The sequence below is a fragment of the Notamacropus eugenii genome, chromosome 1 (genome assembly GCF_028372415.1).
Source record: "Notamacropus eugenii isolate mMacEug1 chromosome 1, mMacEug1.pri_v2, whole genome shotgun sequence".
In the NCBI taxonomy this organism is placed as follows: Eukaryota; Metazoa; Chordata; class Mammalia; order Diprotodontia; family Macropodidae; genus Notamacropus; species Notamacropus eugenii.
The window spans coordinates 749167733-749193374 of NC_092872.1; positions in this window are offsets into that span (position 1 = coordinate 749167733).

The window sequence follows — 25642 nt, forward strand, 5'->3', positions numbered from 1 at the left end:
TTTACTCTTATTGCTTCTTTCCTCCCTTTTCGCCACCCTCCCCTTTCTTCCCCCTTCCCCTCCTACTACCTATAGAGCTAGTTAGGCTTATCTACTTAAGATTATTGTTCCCTCCTTTGAACAAATCAGATGAGAGTACCTCTCAAACAATGCTCATCTCCCTCCCCTCCTTCCCTCTTCTATAGTTTTGTACTTCTTCCTGTGATATAATTTGCCATTTTATGCTTCCCCCTTTCCACACCTCCTATTACATTCCCTTCTCATACTTAAATCATATTTTTGACATGACGTCATTTACTTTATGCCCGTTCCCTCTACATATATCCCTTTTATCATAATAGCTGCACAGTTCTCAAGATTAACAGGTATCATCTTCCTTTATAGGGGGGTAAACAGTTTGCCCTAATTGAGCAGCAAGTTTTTGTTTTTGTTTTTTCCCCTCTGTTTACCTTTTCATGATTCTCTGGAGACCTGCATTTGAAGATCAAATTGTCTATTGAGTTCTGGTGTTTTGGTCAGGAAGCTCTGGAAATCCCTTATTTCGTTGAATGACTTTCTCCTTGCCTGAAATGTTATGCTGAACTTTGCTGGGTAGTTGATCCTTGGTTGAAGTCCCAACTCCTTTGCCTTACGGAATATTGGGTTCCAATTCTTTCGATCTTTTAATGTAGAAGCTGCAAGGTCCTGTGTGATCCTGACTGTGTGTCCTTGATATTTGAATTGTTTCTTTCTGGCTGCTTGTAGTATTTTCTCCTTCACTTGATAGCTCTGGAATTTGGCAACTATATTTCTTGGGGTTTTGAGTTTGGGATCCCTTTCAGGAGGGGAACGGTGGATTCTTTCGATGACTATTTTGCCCTCTGAGTCTAGTACTTCTGGACAGTTTTCCTTGATGATTTCCTGGAAGATATTGTCCAGACTCTTTTCTTCATCATGGGTTTCTGGCAGGCCAATAATTCTTAGATTTTCTCTCCTGGATCTGTTTTCCAGGTCAGTTGTTTTTCCAATTAAATATTTTACATTTTCTTGTATCTTTTCATTCTTTAGATTTTGTTTGACTGATTCTTGTTGCCTCATTGAGTCATTAGTTTCTACTTGCCCAATTCTAATCTTCATTGTACTGTTTTCTTCAGTTAGCTTTTCCATCTCCTTTTCCATCTGACCAATTTTTCCCTTTAAGGAGCTATTTTCTCCATTTAATTTTTGTACTTCTTTTTCCAATCGACCAATTTTCCCAGTTAGGTTTTGGGTTTCCTTTTCCATCTGATCAATTTTCCCAATTAGGTTTTGGGTTTCCTTTTCCATTTGATTAGCTCTTCCTTTTAGGGAATTATTCTCTCCAGTTAATTTTTGAACTTCCTTTTCCATTTCTTCAATTTTCTTTTTCATGGTGATGTTCTCATCAGTGAATTCTTTTTTTATAGTTTTAAAATCATTTGCCAGTTTTTCTTTTATATCCTTCTTCAGACGTTCCAGGTAATCTAGTTGTGCTTGCGAGAAATTCATAGTCCCATCTGAGGTTTCAGATGGAAGTACAGTCTCAGCTCTAACCTCTTTGGTGTTTGTGTTTTGGTCCTTATCCCCATAGAAGGATTCTATGGTTTTTTCACTTTTCGTCTGCTTTTTCCGATTCATGATGTTGGCTGAGTGTTGTAGCTTTTGGTTCTTTCAGTCAGAAGGTACAGATCTTTAAGTTGAGCTGATGTGTGTCTAGGCTAAAAGCAGGCTTTTGTTTTTTGTTTCCCTGATCAACCCCGGGGTTAGCTTGTTAGGTGTGTGGGAGGTGTGGTCTGGTCTCAGGCTATCTCCTCAGCTGACCTGAGGCAAAGGCAAGGTCCGGGGATGGTAATCCCAGCTTCCCTATTGTCTTCCCTTTTCCCCTGGAGGGCTGGGGCACGCCTAGAAGCTAACGCGTGTTCCCGCCCCTCCTGGGGCTCGTCTCCCGGCTCTGAGGCTTGCCTGGGTCTCAGTGCGAATTTTCTCTGCCCTGGGTCGTCTGTCCCTCCAGATCGCCTCCACCACAGTAGGAAGAATTCCCCTTTGCCACTTTTCCAGCCTCTGGTGTTATGAGACCACCCGCCCCCTTCTGCTGTTCCCGCTGATCCAGGATTAATCTGGGGAAGAATTTTATGGTTCCCTCAGGGTCATCACGGGGGAGGAGAGAGCACTTACTGATCACTCTGCCATCCCAGTTCCTGGAAGTTCAAGTAGTGACCCACCGAAGTCCGTCTTCAGGCTGAAGGTTTCAAGGACTGCTGCGCTGATGTCTGGCACTCAGCGGCTCTCACCGGCTTGGCCTGGCTTATCTCCTGCTCCGCTGGTCTCGCCCGCCACTCTCGGGCTCCTCTGGTCCCCTCCACCCTGCCGCGCTGACCGCGCTGCGCTGTGCGCCGGGGTCTTACCCCCGCGGAACAGATCCCTCCCGTGGACCCTCTGGTCCAGCCTGGGCTCCGAATCCGTCAAAGTCCGTCACCCACTGGATTTTACACCTCCAAAGTCTGGTCAGACTCTCCCCCCAGATATATCCAGAGGAGTTTTTCCAAGAGCTTAGGTGAGTCGTTGCTTTCACTCCGCCATCTTGGCTCCGCCCCCAAGAAATTTTTTTAAGTGTCAGCACTTGAAACCAGTTTCAGCTGAAAACTTTTAAATTATCTCAACATGTTGCAGAAGAAAATGATGAGAAAACAGGCAAAATATCAATTAAGCTAAAAATATATTCCTTCATGAACATTTCTATGTACATAGAGTCTGTGTGATATAGTTCAGGTGGGTCTAATTTTTGTGCAGATATTTTTATAGCCAATTTATGAAGAACCATTTTCAAGATATTCAGTGAAATGAATAACTGATGAGCACACCTGTTGTGTCTTAGGGAGCCACTAAGAAGGAAATCTTAGTACCACACTGTGAAGATGATTCACAGCCTTTCTTAGACACCATACATGGAAATGAGACTTGGTTTCCGAATGATTTGAATTCCAATCCTTCCTCAGAAGTCCATTAGCTTTGCCACCTTGTACAAGTCACAGAAATTCTCTGAATGTATATATGGGGGTAGATACCAGTTAAGTACTTACTATTTAGAGGCACTGAACTAAATCCTATGGATAAAAATAGAAGAGGGGGAAAAGACCCTGCCTTCAAAAACTAAAAAAAAACAAAAAATAGCTTACTTTTAAACAGGTAGTATGTGCTAGGTTAAAATTGATGAAAGTTCATAAGCAAGAAGCAGAGGCTTCCAGGATTTTGCTTGAATATCCTGTCAGTTGTGACATCTGGACCTCAGGAGCTTAATGAGAAGATGGGCAGGAACAGTTTGGAGCCTCTGAACCTCAGTATTTTGATCTGTAAAATGGGAAGGACAATAGCATTTTCTCATAGGCTTGTTGTAAGGATTAAATGACACTTGAGCACTGCAAAAGTATGCTATTATTCTTATATGATCCTTTCTTCTTTCCTTCCTAGCTTCCTTCCTTCCTTCTTTTCTTTCTCCTTTTAACAAGATAACCTGTCCTATTGAGATGTAGGAAAGATAAAGTTCAGAGCGAAGGGAAAAAAGAAAAAGAAAGAAAAACATCACACAATGCAGACCACATTTATTCTTAATTACATATTGGCATGAAACATAGCAGGAGTTTAGGAAATTCTTTATCATCATAAATAAGGGTGAGGTTCAAAACTGAGTAAAGTAAACTTTGAAACAAAGAATTGGAGAATGAGAGACTAGAGTTCTGAAAATGCTCTAAAAAAAACCAAAACAGGGGGTTGATGGGGGGAAGAAACTCCTCTCAAACTTAAGTTTAGTATCTTTGTTTTTAATGAAAGAGTCTTCACCACATTACTTTAGCAGTAGAAAGCATAGTACCATTCAACTGGGAGCACATGGCTTAAAATGATGTAAGACTGTGTCTGTCCATTGAAGAGAAAGCTCCAGAAGTTAAATGCAACCATCGGTCAAGACGTTGTATCCAGTGGTTGATCTATTTGCTTGGACAAGGTGAGATAAGCCATGATTTGGAGACTGAGTGCCCTGTCCATCCCAGACCATAGATGGGAGCAGTATTCATATAGAGTAGCAGTCCATTCTGGTGAGAAGATAGTACCATATTTGCCCCATCCTAGTGTCATAGATGGACAATTATGTGGCACATTAGATAGAATGCAAGGCATGGAATCAGGAAGATTCATCTTCCTGAGTTCAAATCAAATGTCAGAAACTAGCTGTGTGGCAAGTCAATTAACCATGTTTGCTTCAGTTTCTTCATTTGCTGGAGAAGGGAATGACAAACAGCTCTACTTTCTTTTTGAAGAAAATCCTGAAAGGGGTCAGAAAGAATTGGACATGACTGAAAATCAACAAACAACAATTTCATAGGTGGCAATAGGTGGAATTCAAAGCCAGGAATCTCCTGACTTCAAATCTATCACTTTTTCACTAACTGTAGGTTCCCAAAGTACATGATACAAGACCCAGGGCCCACTGGAACAATCCAGAGGAAGGGGTATTTTTGAGAAATGATGCAAATTTAAAAAAACATTAAAGGGTTAAAGAACGTAGATTTCCAGGGGGGTGGGGGGGAATCAAACTTTTTTTTTTTTTTGAAAATGGGTGGTAGGTCAAATACGTTTGGGAACTTATGAAAGAGCATGTACTTTGCCATTAAGCCTCTGATGCCAAATATAAAAAGACAAATCTTCCGCCCATATGACAGCTCCATAGACCTTATTAAATGACTCTCATTTCCTCACAGTCTTTTATTCTCCAGACAAAGTATCTCCAAGGTGCTGAAAAATTTCCCAGATGACAAGAACAGTAGATACTGTTTGTCTTCCATACTTTCTCCATACTGGTGATGTTCTTTAAGACACACTTTAGCTTGTCTGAGTCCTCCCTAAACACTCGTATCTAAACCTGGACCTGCTCCTCCATGGCTTGTCCAGGACAGAGGACCTTGGCAAAGGTCTCTTTACTCATTCAGGACAGGTTGACATTATCTTTTCTGACTAGAGTGTCCTACGCTTTACTTATTTTGACATTTTAGTCCACCAAAAGCCCTAAATTTTTTTCACATAGTTGTTCAGCTACATATTTTCACTCTTTACATATTCCCGTATATTTCCTGGGGTACCTATTCTTTTCCCAATCTTTCTACCTGCTCTCCTCCATGCCAGGAAAGTTCCCCATCCCCACCTTATTTCCTTTTTTCTTTGTAATCTCAGCTCCATCCAAGACAAAATGATGATACTTTTTATAAATGGTCTTTCCTAATTCCCCTTACTAGGTAGAGATTCTTCCTTCGAGACAATACTTTGGTGTTTTCTTCTTTGGGCTTAAACTGTTTTGTTTCCATAAAATGAGAACTCCTTAGGAAGGGATCATTTTGTGTTTGTCTTTTCATTTCAATTCCAAAAAGAGTACCTTGAAGATAGCAAATGCTTAATAAATGGTCCTTAAAAATGTTTTTTGTTAAGTTTATACCCATAACTTAATCTAGCAAAGGTTTTCAATTAAACAAAAATAAAGACACTCTTGCACTATATCTTTGATCTTAGCATGATCAGAATGTAATGGTGATCAGCCTTTTTGCTCCACTGTTAAAGAAGGCAATGGTCCTTGCAACCTTTCTCAGTAACTTTCCTCACAAACTGCCTTTTCTGCTGTCAAGTTGGCCCGAGAGTCAAGAAAAATACCAGAGCAAAGTAAATGATTCCTCAGAGCCCGAGTCATCAGGTTTGATTGACATGAAAATAATTCCACTTATTATAAAAACCAGCACCATCAGCAAAATGGCTAGCTTTCCTTCTCAGGCTTTGTAATATACTGTTAGTTGGCATGTGAAGGATGCAAAAAGAGGTGCTGCATTGACATTCCTGGGACCCTAATCAACTCATTATTGTTAGCATGCTGCACATGAAAGGAATAAAGGAATTAAATGCATTTTACTGTCATGCTTTGCTTTTTTATTTCAAGAAAATAATAAATCAAGTCTTTTTCATCAATGTTTGACAATTTTTTTTTTTCTTCTGGAAACAAAGAATTATTTTACACTACCCTTCCTTGTCTTCTGGGAGGAAAGACTATGAGAACTACTTGAATCTAGGTGCAGATTTTTCACAAGGAACATTATTGCATGTTCAGAGTGAATTAAAACTGTGACAGACTGAAGGCAAATAACACAGTAAACCATTGCATAACCTATCACATGATGAAGCGGGCCTGACGAAAGACAATAGTAATCAGGAGGCAAAGGAGGAATGGTATTGCAGACACAAATCTGACCATATCATTGCCCTATTTAATCAATGCCGGTAGCACCTTATTGTTTCTATGGCCAAGTATAAAACCTTATGTTTCGCTTTAAAAGCCATTTCTACTCTGGCATATTTCCAATTTTCTTATACTTTGCACCTCTCCGTCCGTGTATTCTGTTATCCACCAATACTGACTTCTTTAATATCCCTTCAACTTAATGCTCCATGTCTGAACTCTAGACAATTTTACTAGCTTTCTCCAGAACTGGCAATACATTCCTTCCATGTCTTCTCTGTAATTGTTGAGTTTCTTTATAAAGTCTCAATTGACATTCCACCTTCTGATGTCCAAAGACAGAGTCTAGATAACAGTATCGAGGAAACACTGTATCCAGGATCTCCTAAAATTTCCCTCTAAACAATATTTAATAATGCTTTAAATTGAATTTGGTAGAATCAACAAAAGATCATAACGAAATATTTTTTCCAGCCCAAAAGAACTTAGGAGGTCAGAGGGAGTGGTCTATGACACTGGGGTGGGGGCTTATGTTGAACTAATGTAGCAATCTCAGTTTGGGTATTGGCAATGGTCAAAACAGCTATTCAGAGATGGGAAAGAGATCATGCAACTGGTCAGAAAGAAGTTACAAGAAAGCACATGTTAACACTGGTCACAGGACAACCTAATGTTTTGCAACTCCATTGCCATTGCCAAACTATAATTCCAGGCTGTGAAAAAGTTGGTTCAGATCAAGGGAGGAGGAATCCTGTGAAACAATAACATTTGTGACATTAAGGGATCAGGGACACTTCTGGAAGAGGACCAGAACACATATGAGAAGAAGAATGATCATAGCTCTCTTAGGTCACATGATCTTGAAAGTACCTAAAATATTCAAATGCCCAGAAAAAGTTCTGAAAATAGTGGTGCAAAAAAAAAGCCTGAAGCTTCAGACAGTGCTTCTTCCCACTCCTCATACTGGGAACAAAGAACACCTTTAACATAAAACTCAAAATAAGGAAACAGGCTGAAAAAATGAACAAACAGCAACAACAAAAAAATTTTAAAAATCTATGGTGAAAGGAGAAACAAATCAAGATACAAATTCAACAGAAGACCTAAATATCAAAACAACTGTAAACCAAACTTCAAAGAAACAATAAAAACTAAATTAATTACAAGTCTAATAAGAATTACTTGAAGAGCCAAAACGGGAGGTGGGGAAGCATGTTTTAAAATTAAATAGAAACGGTTAAAGGGAAAAAATTGCTAAAAATTTGAGAGCGATAGAAGGAAATTATGAAAATCTTTCTGCAGCTTGGTAAAAGAGGGACAACATATACTGAAGAAATGACACTAAAAACAGAATTTCACAAATAAAAAAATGTACAAATACTCAAGAAAATAACACCTGAAAAATTAGAATTAGATAACTGGAAGCTAAAAACTTTATAAGATATTAAGAAACAACAAAATAAATTCAATAAAATGAAAAGAATTTGAAGAAAATTTGAAATTTCTCTTCAGAAAAATAGATAAAGGAGAGACAACTTAAGGACTATTGGACTACTTGAAACTTATAGTCAAAGAAAGAATCAGGATATTGTATTTCAAGTAATTAAAAAAAAGGAACACAGCTCCAATATTTTAGAATCAAAGGGTAAAATAGAAACTGAAATAATTCACCAATCACCTCCTGGAAAGATCCCCAAATGAAAGCTCACAAACAAATTTATAGGTGAATTCCAAAACTGCTAGGTCAAATAAAAATAAAATACTTCAAGTAGTCAGAAAGAAACTATTCAAAAGCCATAGAGCCATGACAGAACAGGAAAATAATAAATGTTGGAGAAGATGTGGGAGAGTTGGAACACTAATTCATTGTTCGTGGAGCTGTGAGCTCATCCAGCCATTCTGGGGAGCAATTTGGACCTATGCCCAAAGGGCTACAAAAATGTGCATACTCTTTGACCCAGCACTACCGCTGCTAGGGCTGTATCCCCAAGAGATCATAAAAATGGGAAAGGGTCCCACATGTACAAACATATTTATAGCAGCACTCCTTGTAGTTGCCAAAAACTGGAAATCAAGGGGATGCCCATCAATTGGGGAATGGCAGAATAAGTTGTAGTATATGAATATAATGGAGTACTATTGTGCCATAAGAAATGATGAACAAGAAGACGTCAGAGAGGCCTGGAGGGACTGGAGGACTTATATGCTGAGTGAAAGGAGTAGAACCAGGAGAACTTTGTGCACAGCAACGACCACAGTGTGCAAGAGTTTTTTCTGGTAGACTTGGAACGTCATAATAATGCAAGAAGTAAAAATCAATAATAATAATAATTCCCAATGGTTTTCTAAGGCTAAATGCCTTCCACACTCAGAGGAAGAACTATGGAATTCATTTGCAGAATGTAGCAGATCATGTTTGCATATGTGTATGTATTATGTTTTGATTTGTTATATGATTTCTTTCATTTATTTTAGTTAGTCTATACAGCATGACTATAGTGAAAACATATTCAATAGGAAAGTATATGTAGATCTTATATAGAATTGTATGGTGTCTTGGGGAGGGAAGGGGATGGGGGGATAGGAGGAGGGTAAAAATCTAAGCTTTTTGACATTGATTGTAGAACATTAAAAAAATAAATTAAAAAAAAAAACAAAGAGTCAGTATTAGAAAAGATTTAGCACTTTCCACATTAAAGAATAGAGGGCTTCAAATATGATATTACAGAAGACAAAGTAGCAAAGATTATAATCAAAAATAAACTACCCAGGAAATCTGAGTGTAATCCTTCAAGGGAAAAGTTATATTTAATAAAATAGAGGACTTAGAAGTATTCCTGATTTTGTCAAAGATCAGTGATGAATAGAAAATCTGACTTGCAGATACAAGAATTGGGGTATGCATAAAAAGGCAAACATGAAAGAGAAATCATAAAATATTCAATAAGAGTAAACTTTTTTACTTCTATATGTAAACTATGATACATGTAAGTTTTTATTTTATTTTAATTATTAGAGAAATTAGAAGAACTTTACATAGGTGGAGGGCATGGGAATGTCACTTCTGTTGGGATGACTTAAAAATAGATGAATGTAAAAGGGGGATAAACAGAGAAAAGGAGAGAGGAAGAGAAAGAATGGACAAACTATCTCACATAAAAAACTACACAAAGAAAAGCTTTTACAGCAGAAAGGAAAATGGTGGGGTTGAGACAGACAATACTTAAATTTCACTGTTATCTAAATTGGTTCAAAGAGGGGAAATACATGTGTGTGTATGCATGCATGTATGAATGTATATGTGTGTAACATATAAACACGATGAATTAGATAAATTGAATATAGAAATCTATATTATCCAACAAAGAAGTAGGAGGGAGGAGGTGAAAAAAGAAAAGGGAGATGATAAAAGAAAGGCAAAGTAAGGAAGGCAATAGGTTAAAGCAAAAAAGGAGGAATGAGTGACAGAGAGAGGAAGAGAGAGAGGGAGAGAGAGAGAGAGAGAAAGAGAGAAAGAAAAGTTGGCATTAAATACACAGTTAGCAATCATAACTATGAATGTTAATGGGATGAATTCACCCCTAAAATGGAAAAAGAAAACTGAATGAATACAAATTCTAGAATCTAACAATATGTTGTGTAAGGTAAAGAAATGCATGAAAAATGGAAAGATACAGTCCTTTTTTTAAGAGACTAGAACAAAATATATTTTGCTTCTGCCAAATAAAAGAGAGCAAAAGCAAGGACAGCAATCATGACCTCAGACAAAGTAAAAGCAAAATAGACCAAACTCAAACAGACAAGTTCTTGTTTCTAAAAGGCACCATAGAAATGAAGTGATATCAGTACCAAATACATGTGCTTCTAATGGCATAACATCCAAATCTTTTTAAAGAAAAACAAAATGGAATTATAGGAGGAAAATGAGTTCTACTACTACGACGACAACGATGATGACGAAGACGACTACTACTATGACTACAAGTATGACTATGACTATAACTACAACTATGACTACTACTACTTATACTACTTATCCTATTTCAATTCACAATATAAATATAAAAATATCAAGGAGATGAAAAGAATTGTTAAAAGAAAAGTTAAACACAACTCTTTGGAGAAAAAAATGGAAATAAGAAGGTCTATACTTTTTTTTTTATGCTGCTCATGGCACTTCACAAATATTGACTTTTCATTGGGACATTAAAAAAACTCACAAAAATATAGAAAATCAGAAATATTAAACACATGCTTTTCAGACTATAATGAAATAAAAATTATATTCAATAAATATCTCTGAATGATTAGATGAAAAATTAATAGGAATCTAAATAACCTAATTCTAAAGAATGAGTGTCTCTCAGAACAAATCATATGAACAATTAATAATTTCCTTAAAAAGAAGGACAACGATGAAGAAACACACCAAATCTGCATGATTCAGCCCAAGCAAAAATGAGGGGAAAATGTATATTTCTATGTGAATATATATTAGTAAAAGAAAAATGGAGCAAATCAACGAATTAGATATGCAATCAACAATACTTACAAAAATCCTTATACCATCAACAACAAATAAATATTGAAAATGAAAAAAGAGAAATGCATTTTACACACACACACACACACACACACACACACACACAGTTGGTTGCTTGGTTGTTGTTGTCCTTTGTTCTCAAAGAGGACCAAAATGACATCACCATGATAAACTCAAGTTTCAGTGTGTCCAACTGTCACTGATCAGACCAATATGAGCTTGGAATGCTCTACCATAGATTGAGCACAGATAGTTCTTGTGAACATTTGGTGTGGATACTCCAAATCTGGGCATACTATGTTTACTTTGTGTTGTCTCAATTCTGCTTTGCTCACAGAGCATAGCACCCTTTCTGATGTGAGCAAGTCATGCTGAGTGGTACTGTGCCAGTGTCTCCCATGTCCCACAATCAAATTCAAAGTTCTTGAGGGAAACCTTGAGAGTGTCCACATGCATACATACACGTGTGTGTGTGTGTGTGTTTGATAAACTAAGAGCTGAATTTGATTAAAAAATGAGAAACTACCAGTAACAAAAATGAAAATGGTGCTATTCCATACAGCAATTTGAAATTATGCTCAAAAGGATATAAAATCATGCATATCATTTGACCTAGTAATACTGCTACTAGATTTGTATCCCACAAGAGATAAAAAAGGAAAAAGACCCATATGTACAAAAATATTTATAGCAGTTCATTTCTGGGGGCAAAAATATTAGAAACTGAGGGGATGTCCATCAATTGGAGAATGATTGAACAAGTTATGGTATATGATTATGATGGAATACTATTGTTCTATAAGACATGGTGAGCAGGATCCTCTCAGAAAAAACCTACAAAGACTTGAATGAGGTGATGCAAAGTGAAATGCGCTTGGTACAAAGTAATAGCATTATTATAAGGAGACCCTCTGTGAATGACTTAGCTATTCTCCATGATACAGCTATCCAAGACAACTCTAAAGAACTTACTATAAAAATTGTTATCCATCCCCAGAGAAGGAATTGATGGTGTCTACATAAAGATTAAAGTATACATTTTTATTACTTTATATTCCTTGAATTGCTTTGTGTGTATGTGTATATGTGTATCTATGTTTTCTTTCGTAGCATGACTATTATAAATATGTTTGCATTACTACACATGAATAATCCATATCAAACCTTTTGCATACTCAATGCAAGGGAATAGTAAGGGAGGAAGGGAGAGAATTTTGAACTCAAAGGTCTAAAAATGAATGTTAAAATGTGTTCCTTTTATGAAACTGAGGAAAATTTAAAAATAAATTTTAAAAATGAAAACAGTGAAGATATTATCAAAAAAAGTTGAAATTACAGTAATCGTTAGGAATTATTTTGATGCGGAAATCTGTTTCACATGACTTCACATGTGCAATTGATATCATATTCTTTGCCTTCTTATTAGGTGGGGGAGGGATAAAAGGAAAGGAAAGAATTTAGAACTCGAAATTTAAAAAATAAAAAAATTAATTGATAGGTAAATAAATAAATTAATGGGTGAATGAACAAATAAATATGTGAAAATGTGTGGGGGGGGTGATTTACCTTCTACAAGAATGCTGATCAAATCCCTCAAAATTTTAGCGTCTCCTTCCTTGATGTTTATGAGTGGTCTGAGCTAGATGAGCAAATGCCGTGCCATACACCAAATCTCTGAAAACTGCCCACTTCTTTTCTGCTTCACTGTTGTCAACGGTGTTTTGACTCAGTTTTCCTTCCAATGTAGCAACAAACTGTGCCTGCTCAGAGAAGCATTCTAATCAGTGGACATTAATTCTTCTGGTACTTATATTGCCTTGGGTCACTGAATTTGTTACACGTGAATATTTAGCTTGGACAGGATAAGTCTATGATCAGTCCAGCACTCTGTGCTATATGTTGCTTTCATCATTCTCACATCCTCTCTCTTCTACTTACAATCACACAGTTTATTAAATGCCAATGTTTTCTGTCATGGTGCATGCATGGAGTTTTATTGCATATAGGTGAATAGAAGACAGTGTTGGTGATAAGACAGTCATGAGATGCACAAGTCTTGAGTAGTAAGTGATCATTACCCTTGTTGTTTTCAATTTTTCTTCCTAAGGACTCCCTGCCATGTCTGGTAGTCTCAGCCTACACTAGCTTTAAAGTTTTATTTAGAATCATAAGTTTGTCCTCTTTTGACACATTAATGATAAGGGTCTCTAGGTCTTCATAAACTTTTTCTTTGATCTCATCAGGGTTCATCATGGTGAAAACATAGGCACTGATTATGGTTGCATGGCATTTTCCTGCAAGTGGCAATCACATTGTTACGAGACTGTCTTTCAATTCTTTTGGTAGGCATACAAGCTTGATAACTAATTTAGTTTTGATTGCAAAACATATACTACTTTCACAATGTTCCCCTCCACTATGGCCACTCCAGAAAAATGTGTATCTAGCTCTGACTTCAGTAAACTGGCCTTCATTTGCCCAATGTTGTTTCACTCAGGCCTGCTATTTGGGTGTGACAAATGCTTAGTTTTCTCATAAGAACTGTTTATCTTTCAGGTCTACTGGATTTTGTGTTGTCTGTAAGTGTGTACATATTCTATGTGCAAGTGGTGAGTAGAACTATCTTTGCAGAAGTTTTTGTACGTTATTTTTTCTGTTTAGATCACAGGGTGGTATCCCTACTTGCCATGTTAATCAGGCCAGAGTTGGGTAAGCAGGCAATTTTGGGGGGTACCTTGTTTAACTCCTTCACACCAGGAAGTGAATAATGTCATCCTAAAAGGCTTCTCAGATATTTAGGGGCCTGTGGAATCTTCCTGCTGCTTCCAGTGAGAAGAAAACCCTATGATCTGGGCCACCTGTGTGCAGGGTTGTTACCAGTGTTCCCAATGTATCCACACCTGTTTCTTCATCACTTGCCTGTCACCTGAGGACTTTGAGATGTCTTTTGACTGACGCATGAATTGGATTTCAGTAAGACGGAGTTACAAGAAGTTGTTGGCTCCACTCTCTCTTCCAGGGTCATCATAGTTCAATGGCACAACACAGTCAAGATGACTGATGATGGCTAGAGATGCAGTGGATGACCATGGCATCTCTGATGTCTAACCAACCTCTAAGTACTACACAGTGCCTGCTACAGCTGCCTTCATGGCTGTTGGAAAAAATTATTCTCATCCATCCATCCCACCAGTGGAATTCTTCCCATGTTTGGGGTAGACCCTGCCAACTCACCAACAGCTTTGAGACCCCCTCAGTTACCCTCAACCTGGTTTAGCTTGTCTGCCAAAAAAGGTTTACTAGAGTATGGCTACTGTGCATGCTACAGCTTCTTGAAGCCACAGATAAAAGTTAAGTGGATCAGGGGGACATCAAAGTTCAAAAAAAGCCCTAAAAATGGTGTGGCAGACCTCACACTAGAGGTGCTAGTCTTCTCTGAACACACCTTTTGTCCCTAGTAGTAATTAAGTTCTCTATGCATCATCCTTAAAGAGGAAACAGAGAGGATTTGGGAAACTTACTATTGATCATTTCACAATGGAACCACTAATTTTTCCCCTATTATTTAAACTCTATTTGATGACTTCAGAGTGATTATCAAAAGTAACTGCTGGTCTTTCCCTAAAAGCTGGATTTACTTATTATTTCCTTTTGTTCTTTAAAGGGGCCATTCCCTGTTTACTTCTTAAAGAGGCCTATTCACTGAATGAGCATTACTTCACTCTAAGTGAGTGTCTGAAAAGGCCAAGGTCTCCCAGTGCATGCTGGGCCTTCTCCAGTCATCCTGATGAATATCTGGTCACTGGATCCAGATGACTCTGGAGGAGAAGTGAGGCTGGTGACCTGCACAGCCCTCCCTCACTCAAAACAAAGTCAAGTGCAAGGCATGTCGTCATTTCTTTGATGTTGTGGTGTTCTTTGCAAATGGATGAAGAGCGAAGACAGATTATTTTGAAGTTCACTAAAACTGCATTGATTCTTCAAAGCCTGTGTAATAATATAAATGTGGAGGATCAGTGTTGAAAAGGTAGTTGGGTTGGAATCAACGACTAAATGTTTTCCTTCCAGTTTTCGAAAAGTTCAGAGCAGTGTATCATTTGTCAAAGTCCTAGAATTTGGGACCAGTACCAGGAGGGCTTCTCCCACTGCAACTCTTTTAAGACTGAAGTTTGGCCAGTTTTGGCTGCTTGAGAAGAAGCTCCCTTCTTGATTAATTAATCCATGAAAGTTACACTGTGCTTGATACAGGCTTGCAGAGAGCAGCACATAAACCTTGTTTGAGCTGTTATTGTTTCAGGATCGGTACTAGAGTCATCTGAAAAAACAGACACCCCTAGTTACCCCCATTATTACATAGATATCAAGTCCTGCAGGAAGCAAAACAGGATGTACCAAAGAGCACTAGAAGGAAGAGAGTAGTAATCTCTTCTCAGCATGGTGAGAAAACATTAGAGTACAGAAGTGGCTATGAGGATAGACAGGGGTGAAGAAAAAAAGATAATTGAAGGCACATACCCAGATCCGCAATTCTCAGTTTATTATTTGATGGAGAAGTCATTTGTATAATAATGCAATGATGTTGAGGTTTTTCCCCCAGGTTGTTGAATTAAAATCAAACTCAAACCATAAACAGAATAAAAAAAAAAAAAAGGAAAAATTGAACAGAAATATATACAACCGGATTGAACTTTCTAGTATTTCAATGATGCTTTGGCAAATCTGTCAACAGTAATCACTGGATATGCTAATTTGGCCACTAATGGTCACAATTGTCCAGTCCCTGTAACAAAAATCCTCCCAACGTTACAATGCTATTGACAAAGAGACCAAAATCAATACTATTCTTTTTTATTAGATTGGAAATAATGGAGAAAAATGTTTTAAGTCAAATTAGATATTGTCTGTGAAAATAGACCATGGAGATCTATTATCATAAGGTAATTTTCCACAATGATTTTCAAGTGTTCAGGGTTGATCACTGAAACAAAAGGTACAAATGGAGAAGTCATATAACTGATTAAAAAGAAAAAAAGACTTAGAGAAATATAATTACTCTTCTCAAGGATGTGAAGGGCTTTCACTTGGAGGAGAGATTCGACTTGTTCTTTTTGTCCTTAGAGCGTAGAGCAAAGATTGAAATGGGCAGAAACTGCAGGGAAGTAACAGAAATCCAAGTTAAAGTATTGCAGGTAGAGATGAAGAAAAGTGGTGTTTGGAGTGGCAAAGCCAAAGGGGTGGAAGGACAACAGAGTGTCATGACATAAAGGAATTTCAGGGCTCATGAACATGGAAGTGGAAGCTTCATGGAGGATTGTAAGAAGCAGAGTATGAACACCTCTTTGTATAATTCTGGAGGTGTGGAGGTGAAATAATAATAGCAAAAATAATGTTGAAAACACTTATGTAGCACTTTAGGATTAACAAAGTGCTTGAAAATTATTACCTGACTTTATTCTGATGACCATCTCCATTTTGCTTATGGGGGGATTGAGAAATACAGAAATGAAGTAACTTGTTTGGGGTCACATAGATAAGAAATTTTTGAGGCTACATTGAAACTCTGATATTCCAGACTCCAAGTCCAATGCTCTGTCTGCTGCACTATGTAGTTGCCTAAGTTGTTGTTTAATGAATAGGTCATGAAGATTTAATGAATTCGTTGAAGAATTGGAAAGTTAAAGTTTTTGAAGAAATATCATTTTACGTATTGAAGTCCTCTACTTGGAAGATAGGAGTAACGAAAGAGAGAAACATTGAGGGTCAAAATATAGAAAGAAAAAAAAGAGTGTCCTGGAGTTTGATAGAAAATAACTATTCAGATTTTGGTTAGTTGATAAATATTAACTGAATGAACCTTAAATGAAGAGAGGTTACTGAGTGATAGTGATAGAGGAAGAGTCTGAAATTGGCGATGGGAAGCAAGGAGTATTCCATCTCTCCCATCAAGAAACGTTTGTCAGGGAAATAAGTAGAAATCCATCCAGTCTGAGAAAGTATGGCCAGCAAAGCTGTGTAAAGGGAGAAAACAGAAACAGTTGGTCGCAACAGTAGTGGTGAGTGAGATTTCTCTTCTGAGAACTACAGACTCATTGAATTAAATGGTTGAGAACATCACATAGAAAACAACCAAAAAAAAGCTTTTTACACATTATTCTGTTTCATAGACTATATTCTAGCCAAACTTTCCTGATTGGCATACCCTAGATAAAAATATTCCATTGCTTATTTTTGCATCTTTGTATTAGTTGTGTCTCATTTCTGGAAAGTTATCCCACTTCCTCTCTACCTCAAAAAATCTACTTTTCATTAATTCTCTGCTTGAGGCCTTCCCTCTGACACAAAGGTCTTTCTTTATCTCTTCATTTGTTAGAGCTCCTGTGCTCATTTGCTTGCTAGAGATGGAGGAATGACAGAGAGCCAGACAAACAGATAAATGGATGGATGAATGGATGGCCATAGAAACAAGATTTGGAAACAAATTGAAAATTAGGCTGAGAGAAAATAAAAAGTGGAGATGTGAATAGAAGGTATTTCTTTTGGCCAATAGAGACAAGAATGAGGTAGGCAGAAGAATTTTCTAGTCTCTTCAGGCCACGTGTAGGATATTGTGTTCAGTTTGCATGAGAGGGAGAGAGAGAGAAAGAGAGAGAGAGAGAAAGGGAGAAGGAGAGGGAAAGGGAAAGGGAGGGGAGGGGAGGACAGGTGAAAGATTGAGGGAGAGGGAGAGGGAAGTAGTGATGGGAGAGTGTAAGACAGATAAACACAGCACACTTGAGTGCTCCTAGCCCAGGTTCACTCTTGATTTGGTCAGACAGGTTAAGACACTAAGAATGGCTAAGTAACTTCACTTTATTCTAATCTAGTTTTCTAGAAGAAGATTGCTGATAACGGGAGCACAAACTCCTACATCATTTCCTAATCACCCTTCCCACAGGGGCCGGTGAAAAGAGGGGTGCAGCTATTCCTACCTCTTGATGGGGTCCATGGAGACAGCCGCAGCTTGTACTTCCCCTAAATCCCTTCAAGCCTTAATGGAGGCCAGTTGAGGCAAACACAGATTCCCCCCAAGACTTGACGGGGGCCGATCAAGGCATGCACAGCATTCTAGCTTGTGCATTAAACCCTAAGGGTTCTCCAGTCACTATCTAGTGACCACTTGTTTTATAGGCCAACAGATAAAGAAGGCATATTGCCAGCAATAGCCTCACTAGTTTACATCACCTCATCTCTGTATCTCACTGCACAGCCTCAGTGGATGTTTATGTAATTTATAATTATATAACTATGCACAACCATGGTGTTTTGAACCATAATTATGGGAGCTCATATCTAATACCTGGCAACTGGAGATTGATGTGGCTATGGATCCTGGGAAACTGAACTCTGAGAAAAATAACAAAAATTCACTTTACATACACTAAAATCTATTTTACTTACACTAAAATTCACCTTACATTACATAAAATTACCTTACATAAAATTCACCTCACCTTACAGACTAAGGCAGAAAACAATGGGACCATCACCTATAATCATTCTGGAAACTATGAATTAATGCTCCATTAAGAGAAAAAGAAGCTAGATTATGTCCAGAAAAACATCACTATTTTCAGAAGGAGGTAGGACACATATATTACAAGAATTTTTTTAGACAATTGAGGAAATAGAGAAGGGAGAAGAGGTGACATGGTTTTATCTAAGCATGAGGATGAATTTTGCCACTACATGTGTACATATGTATGTATGTACGTATGATCAATTTCCCTTTAATTTAATTCAATTTATCAAGTATCCTTTAAATACTTACTCTTTAAAAGTTACTATTCTAGGCATCATGGAAACCTGCAAAAAGGTAACTGCTTCTGACCCTAAGGAGTCTGTGTTCTATAGTGGAAAACATCTACTCAAATGATCAAGCATAAAGTTTGTAGGTATATGTGTCTATGCTTAATTACAAATTTTTTTGTTTCCATTACCTGTGTATAACTTGCATTGACACAATGGAGCAGAAGAGACTTGAGGATTGCAATGATTTTTGTCTTTGTAATCCCAGCACCTGAAAGAGTATCATGTTCAAGTGTGTGTCAGATGCTTAATGGATGGAGTGTGTTTTTTTTCACCTATTGAATTGATTTTTAAAAAATAGAAAAAAGAGGAATCAGTAATAATATCATTAAATTTAACTGACAAGTATCTTCATGGGATTAACAGTTCAATATTCTACCTGAAGTATTCATTTAATATATCACTACATTTCCTACAGCTTGTTATCCAAGGCAACTTCAAGGTGCCCAATAAGACAGAATTCACTGACTCTTTAGAGACCCCCTCCCCTGTTGGACAAATTGCAAACCTAGAATTTTCTTCTTTATGATAAGTTGAAATATTTCTTCTTATCCCTTCCCTCCTGGTTATAGCTTGTTCTTCTTCTTCTTGTTGTTCTCTAAAGTCAAAGAGAATCAATTAAATCTCCTTTCAACATTTTAAGCTTTCAAATATTTCAAGAAATGTATTGCCCTTCTCCCCAAATAGTATCTCTTTTCAGCTTAACATCACTATTTCAAGCAAACATTTTGTAGTACAACTTCCAGTCCTCGGACAAGGTACTCTTCCTTTTTTAAAACACATTCCAACTTATTGTTGTCCTGATAAGAATTAAAAAGAAAATAAAACATCACAAATATGAACAAAGGCAGAAAACAATGGGACCATCACCTATAATCATTCTGGAAACTGTGAATTAATGCTATATTAATTGCAATGTTTTTTATCACTTTGCTTTATTCCTTCTGTGTTCCGATCAAAGTGACCAGGGGGTTCTTTGTCACACATGATCTTTCATCTCCCAATTTCCTAACTTTGTACTTTAGAATCACCTAAGCGACATAATGGAGAAAACACTGAGTGTGAAATTTGTAAACAGGAGTTCTAATCTAGCCTCAAAAAACTTGCTAATTATATGATCCTGGACAAGTCATTTACCCTGTGTTTTCCTCAATTTCCTCATCTGTAAAATGGAAATAATAATAGTACCTAACTCCCAGAACTATCATGATGATAAAATGAGATAATAATTATAAAGTTATTAGCATAGAGTAAAGCATACATTAAACAGTATGTAAATGTTTTATTCAGTTGTTTCAGCCATGTCTAACTCTTCATTACCCCACTGGAGTTTTACTTAGATACTGGAGTGTTTTGCCTTTTCCTTCTCCAGCTCATTTTACAGATGTGGAAACTGAGGCAAACAGGAAGCTTAAGTAACTTGCCCAGGATCACATAGCTAGTAAATTCTAAGACCAGATTTGAACTCAGGAATCTGAATCATTCTGATTCCGGTTTCTTCATTTTGTCCTGCATATAAATGTTAGTTATTATTTACAAGTTCATGATGTGCTAACTTTCACATTTGTCTCATAGAGTTCCTAATTAGAACAATGGCCCACAAATTCTAGAGAACTTTCTCTACTCCCTCACCCTTATTAGCACAAATACTTTTTTTGCATTTAGCTTCTTTTCTATTTGTTGTATCGCCCCTTCCATCCCAACAGAATATAAACTGGGGATTTGGAATATTTTTTACTTTCTTTTTTTCTTGTCTTTATATTTACGGCACTAACACAAGATCATGCATATAGTAGATGCTTAATAAATGATTCCTGGTGAGTTAGAGTGCTGTGTTTTAGTTGTTCTCCCTTCCCCCAAGTGGGGAAAAATCTCACATTATACAGTCTTTTATGTATTTCTCTTGAGATTCTAAAAAGTAATTGAAAATCTTTCACATTAATTGCCATTTATCCATGTCTCTCTCATGTTGTACCTATACATTTTCTTTTTATATTCCACGTATATACCACTGGAGTAGAAATATTAGGGGAGTTTTATAGGACTCCAGAGGGTGTTGTGACAGATTGGAGAGAGAAGTATGTTGCATTATCTTTAAAGTTTCTTCCACTAAAAAAAATAATACTCTTATGCATACCATTCAATCAATAATAAGCATTTATTGAGTACCTACTATGTGCCCGGCACTGTCTGTCTTACTGAGAAATTGTATATAATATATATGTATACATATATATTATATACATATATAATATATATCTACATATAGATAGATACATATACATATATATATATATATATCTACATATATGCACACACACAATCCCAGTCCCCAAGTAGCCTATGAATATATATGGATGGTAATTAACTCACATGATCTCTCACGTGCAAGGTAAAGAGAAGCATTGTTTCGGCATAGATGCTTTTTGAAGCCTAGAAGATGAACCAAACATATCGTTTCATCAGTAGTAACTCGTCAGAAAAGGGTTGCTGCTAAAAATCCTTGCACCTTCCAAACACCAAATATTTCTGTTCTTGCTGGGTCTCACATAATCTACAGATGGCTGGTGGCTGTTTTGTGCATTCAGACAGCCCTCCCTTTCTGCCATCCTTCATAGAGAAAAAAAAATGCCTGGTTCTTATGTTTTATGAAGGTAGCAAAGCCACTCTATAGAATTATAGCCCTTTCCCCTTCGTTATTATTATATATTATGCTTTGTAGTACATAATATATGAATTTTCTTCTATTGATATTGAAAACGTCTCCCCTCCATTGTGTGCTCATACATATTCATGAAATCTTCCATTAATAAATCTATTTTCTCTTAACATTCCTCTTGGAACAGGTCTTGTTTCATGCCAAACAATAATCCAACCACCTTGTCATCTCAGATAACATGTATCTTTAAAAACACAATTAAAATAACAAATCTATGGGAGCACCTGACATTCCTAAGAATATATCGGCTTTGCTTACAGCAAAGGAAGAAGGACTGTTAATTTTTTTTTCCCTGGAGTTACTGTTTGAAAAAGTTAAACTGCATATTGAATGGTTAAATATATTAGCGACAGAAAAATAAAAACAATCATCACGTTGCACCTCTTCCCATCACCAGTCTCATTTAGCCACAAACTCTTGCTTTTGTCTTCATAGAAAAGTCCTGTGAAGACAGGATCATGGCTCAACAAAGCAGATTCAGACCATTTCCTGATATTGAGACTAGGAATCCAGAGACCCATCACTTGATCTTGACATGGAGAGCTCCAAGAGATAAGGAGAATTTTCTGCTTGACAGTTGGTGTTCAAAGCTCAGAAGTCATATGGAGCTGGTGAATTCAGAAATGGATCTGTCAGCATTCAGATGAGTGCATGATAGAGTATGCATGTGGAAGGGTGATAGTCAATCTCTGAAAACAAAACTTCTTACACATACTCAAAGGGGCAAATTGAACACAAAGGCCCATATCTACGTTGTTCTGCTTCCAAGATGTGGAGGACAGAACTGGAAACATTGCTAATATGAAATAACTTTTTTTTTAATCATGCAGGGATTTTGAGAAATAAGGGTAATTGAAGATAATAAATTTAATAGTTTACTATCAGGGAAAGTTGAAGGGAATCCTACACAATTAAAATGAGAGTAAGGGGAGGAAGGGATGCTAACAGTTGCAAAGTTAGAGACTGACAGACCAACACACATACACACACACACACATACACTTCTTTTTTGAATGAAGTCAGGGAAGCTAGGAAACAGGTGATAAAGGATATAATTTCAGGAATGGGTCACTAGGTAGGATGGAGCATGATGGTAAAGGTTTAAAAAGCTAAACATGGGATTTTATAGTAGGAAACGATGAATTTATTGAAGAGGGGAGAAGATGCAACTAGCAGACTTTTGCTTCATTAAAATCACTTGAAAGTCATAAAATACCAGAAATCTGGGGAGATGATGAGTTCTGTTTGGGTCTATTTAGATTGGGATGCTTATGGCCTATTTAATTTGAGTATTCCAGAACTTTTAAGTGATTCTGAATATTACAAAATATGAAGTCCCAAATTTTTAAGTTTTGGATTTTGTGTCCTCTACAATTTTATTTCAATACTTGCTTTCCCACCATTCCCCAGTACCTACTCAATCTAAACCCAATATGTAGTTCTCCATGTACCTTTAATGACATTCCAGCAGGGGTATACACCTTTCTGCCTACACACTCTCCCTTTCCACTTCTAGCTCTGCCTCAGTGCTCAATGCTACAATTCTTGGAAAGGACATATCAGGAAATTTCCTTATGGCTCCATTCACTATCCTTGTGACTTCAAAAACCAAAATACCTTCAGCATCATTCCTCTGCCAATTTTGACCCCTCTTTTTTAAAATGTAAGCTGTTTAAGGGCAAACACTTTTATATCTCTTGTATTTTTATCCCTAACATATAGGGCCGTACTTGGCATTCAGTGAGTATCAATTAAATGAATTTTTTTTAAGTTCTTCATTCACTAAATTCAGATAGTTTCTTCACTGTCATATAATTGCAAGATATTCACTTCTAGGAGTTATAAGTTGGTGACTCATATTCAGCTTGCTTGAATGTCTTACCATGTCAGCTCACCATATACAAGTCATAATATTCCTTGAGATTGAAACTAAAATTCATCTCCAAACCTAAGTCTTTCCCTCATAGTTTTACTACATATTGATCTCAACTTCTGAATTCCAAAAGCAATTACTGTTTTTACTCTGTTTGGGGGAATGAATCTTTATGATACACTTTCGTTGTAACTGAAATGTCTTATGTCTTTATTTCTTATTTTTTCCAACTAGACTGTAAATGCCTAAAAGTCAGGATTTCTGTTTAACAGTTCTGTATGGACTCCTTTACATTCCTAGAATGGTGACCTGTACTTAGAAAGGTATGCATTTTTATACTAATACACTGCAAATCTGAAAGAACTTAGAGGTCATCTTCTGGCTCCCACTCATTTTATAGCATAGGAAACTGAGACCCAGACAGGTAAGACAACTCGCTAAATAAAATACAAATAAAGTAAATAAGTAAAGACAAATAAAGTGAATAAGATTTAAAATTCATACTGCTGGATCTAAATCCACCGCTGTTTGGTTCATTCTTCTCTCATGAACTCTTTATTCCATTAATAGGAAGTGAATTTTCCAATTCCTGCGATTTCCAATGCCTCCCATTCCCATAAAAATAAAAATTTAATACAACAGCACAAAGTGACTTATACGGATTGGCACTTTTATTTTCCATTTCTCCAAGGTGCTCAACTGAGGGCATTAAATAAGAGTTGAGTGGGAGGAGGGGGTTGACTTTGCCTAGGGATAATACACCAGTTAAGCAATCTAAGCTTCAATCGCATAGGGTAATAGATGAGGGAGCAAGGAGAGAAATTGATTTTAAAGTTGTAATTTACTTGAAGAGTTTTGATGATCTCATAAAGTACAGGAGCAAAATTGAAGTGATTTAGGATTCTGCAGATCTCTTAAAGCTTGAATTACTACTTCTTGGCCAGACATCTTAGGAAAGATGCCCCTCTCCAGGATGAAGGACAATATTTTTATCACAGCTCAAGTGTAATACCAGTCTTAAATGCCTTTCCTTCACTCTCTCCATCTCTCCCTCTTGTTTGTTGTCTGGAAGGTGGCCCGTGCACCACATGCCACATTTGGAACTCCCAAGATACAGGTTCCTGGCAAAAACATTTTTAGTTAAGGCACTTGGTTTATGCATAATGGCTGTCAGCCTGTTAGCAATCAGTCACTTCTCTGCTAATACAGCAAAGTTCTTTTCCCACGGAACATCTTATAACTACCACTCTTGTCTACATTGCAGTATTGTACAGGTTTCACAAAGAATGACCTGAGACCACTTCGTACACTACGACTATGTCTAGCCTTTCCTACTAAACTTCTGGGACACATACAGGATCATATGGGTTCCAGAAAAGGAACTAAATATTCTTACCGAGGAGAAAGAGTTCTCAAACTATCTTTGACTCAAGGTTACTGTTGCTTATGTTGTTTTCACTATTGCTGCTGTTCAAAATTTGGATTCAGAATTCAACTGCTCAACATGTACTATCCTTGGGGACACAATGACCCTCTGGAAGTTCTCTTGAGATGAATTGAAATGAAGTTTAATCTTATTATTGAGAGAACAAGTGTATGTATGTATGTATGTATGTATATATAGGTGAATGAGCAAAAAAGAATGTGAGAATTTCTAAGGTGGCATCTAGCAATGGTGGCACTGCTAATTTGATCATGGTTTGAAAATCGTGTTGGGGAGGAATGGATGTTAGGAAAGTCTAATAATTGATAAGCCTATGGAAGAGATGGTTGGAGAGTAAGGAGTGAGAATAGGTAAATTCACATGGGAGGTTTGTGTTGGGACTGGAAGCTCAATTCCGTGTGGAAGGTCTCAGGCGGGTAAAAGTGGGACTTCTAAATCTTAGAGTCTTACGAGGCCCTCCATGAACAGCGGGGGTTCAAGAAGGTCAGACTGAGGTAGCTCGGCTAGCTCGGGTATTTCCGCCTCTCCCCCGGAGATACCTGATGGGTGGAGTCTCCCTGCCCTCGAGGTCGTCCCGGATTGGAGCACACCTAGTTACCTAACAGCATGGTATTGAGATGCAAACTGTGTGGCTGAAGATTAAGTAGGATTGAGGAAGCCTGAAAGCTCTCTCAGCACGTGTGGAGCCAAAGAGAAAAGTAGGGCTCCGCTTCTTTTCTTTCCTCTCTCCCCTCCCCCTCTCTCCCCGCTTGTAATTCTACTTCCAATCCCTTAAGCTTAGCCTCCTTAGGAAATCTCCCCCTCTTCCTCCTAAGGAAGACCCCCCTGCACTTGTAACCAGAACCCTGTAATAAAGCTCAACCCCTGTTCGACTCTGGAACGTCCTTTCTCTCATACGTTTATCCGGTTTGGCCAACCGAAGACCTGGGACAGGTAAGAAAGACTCGGGT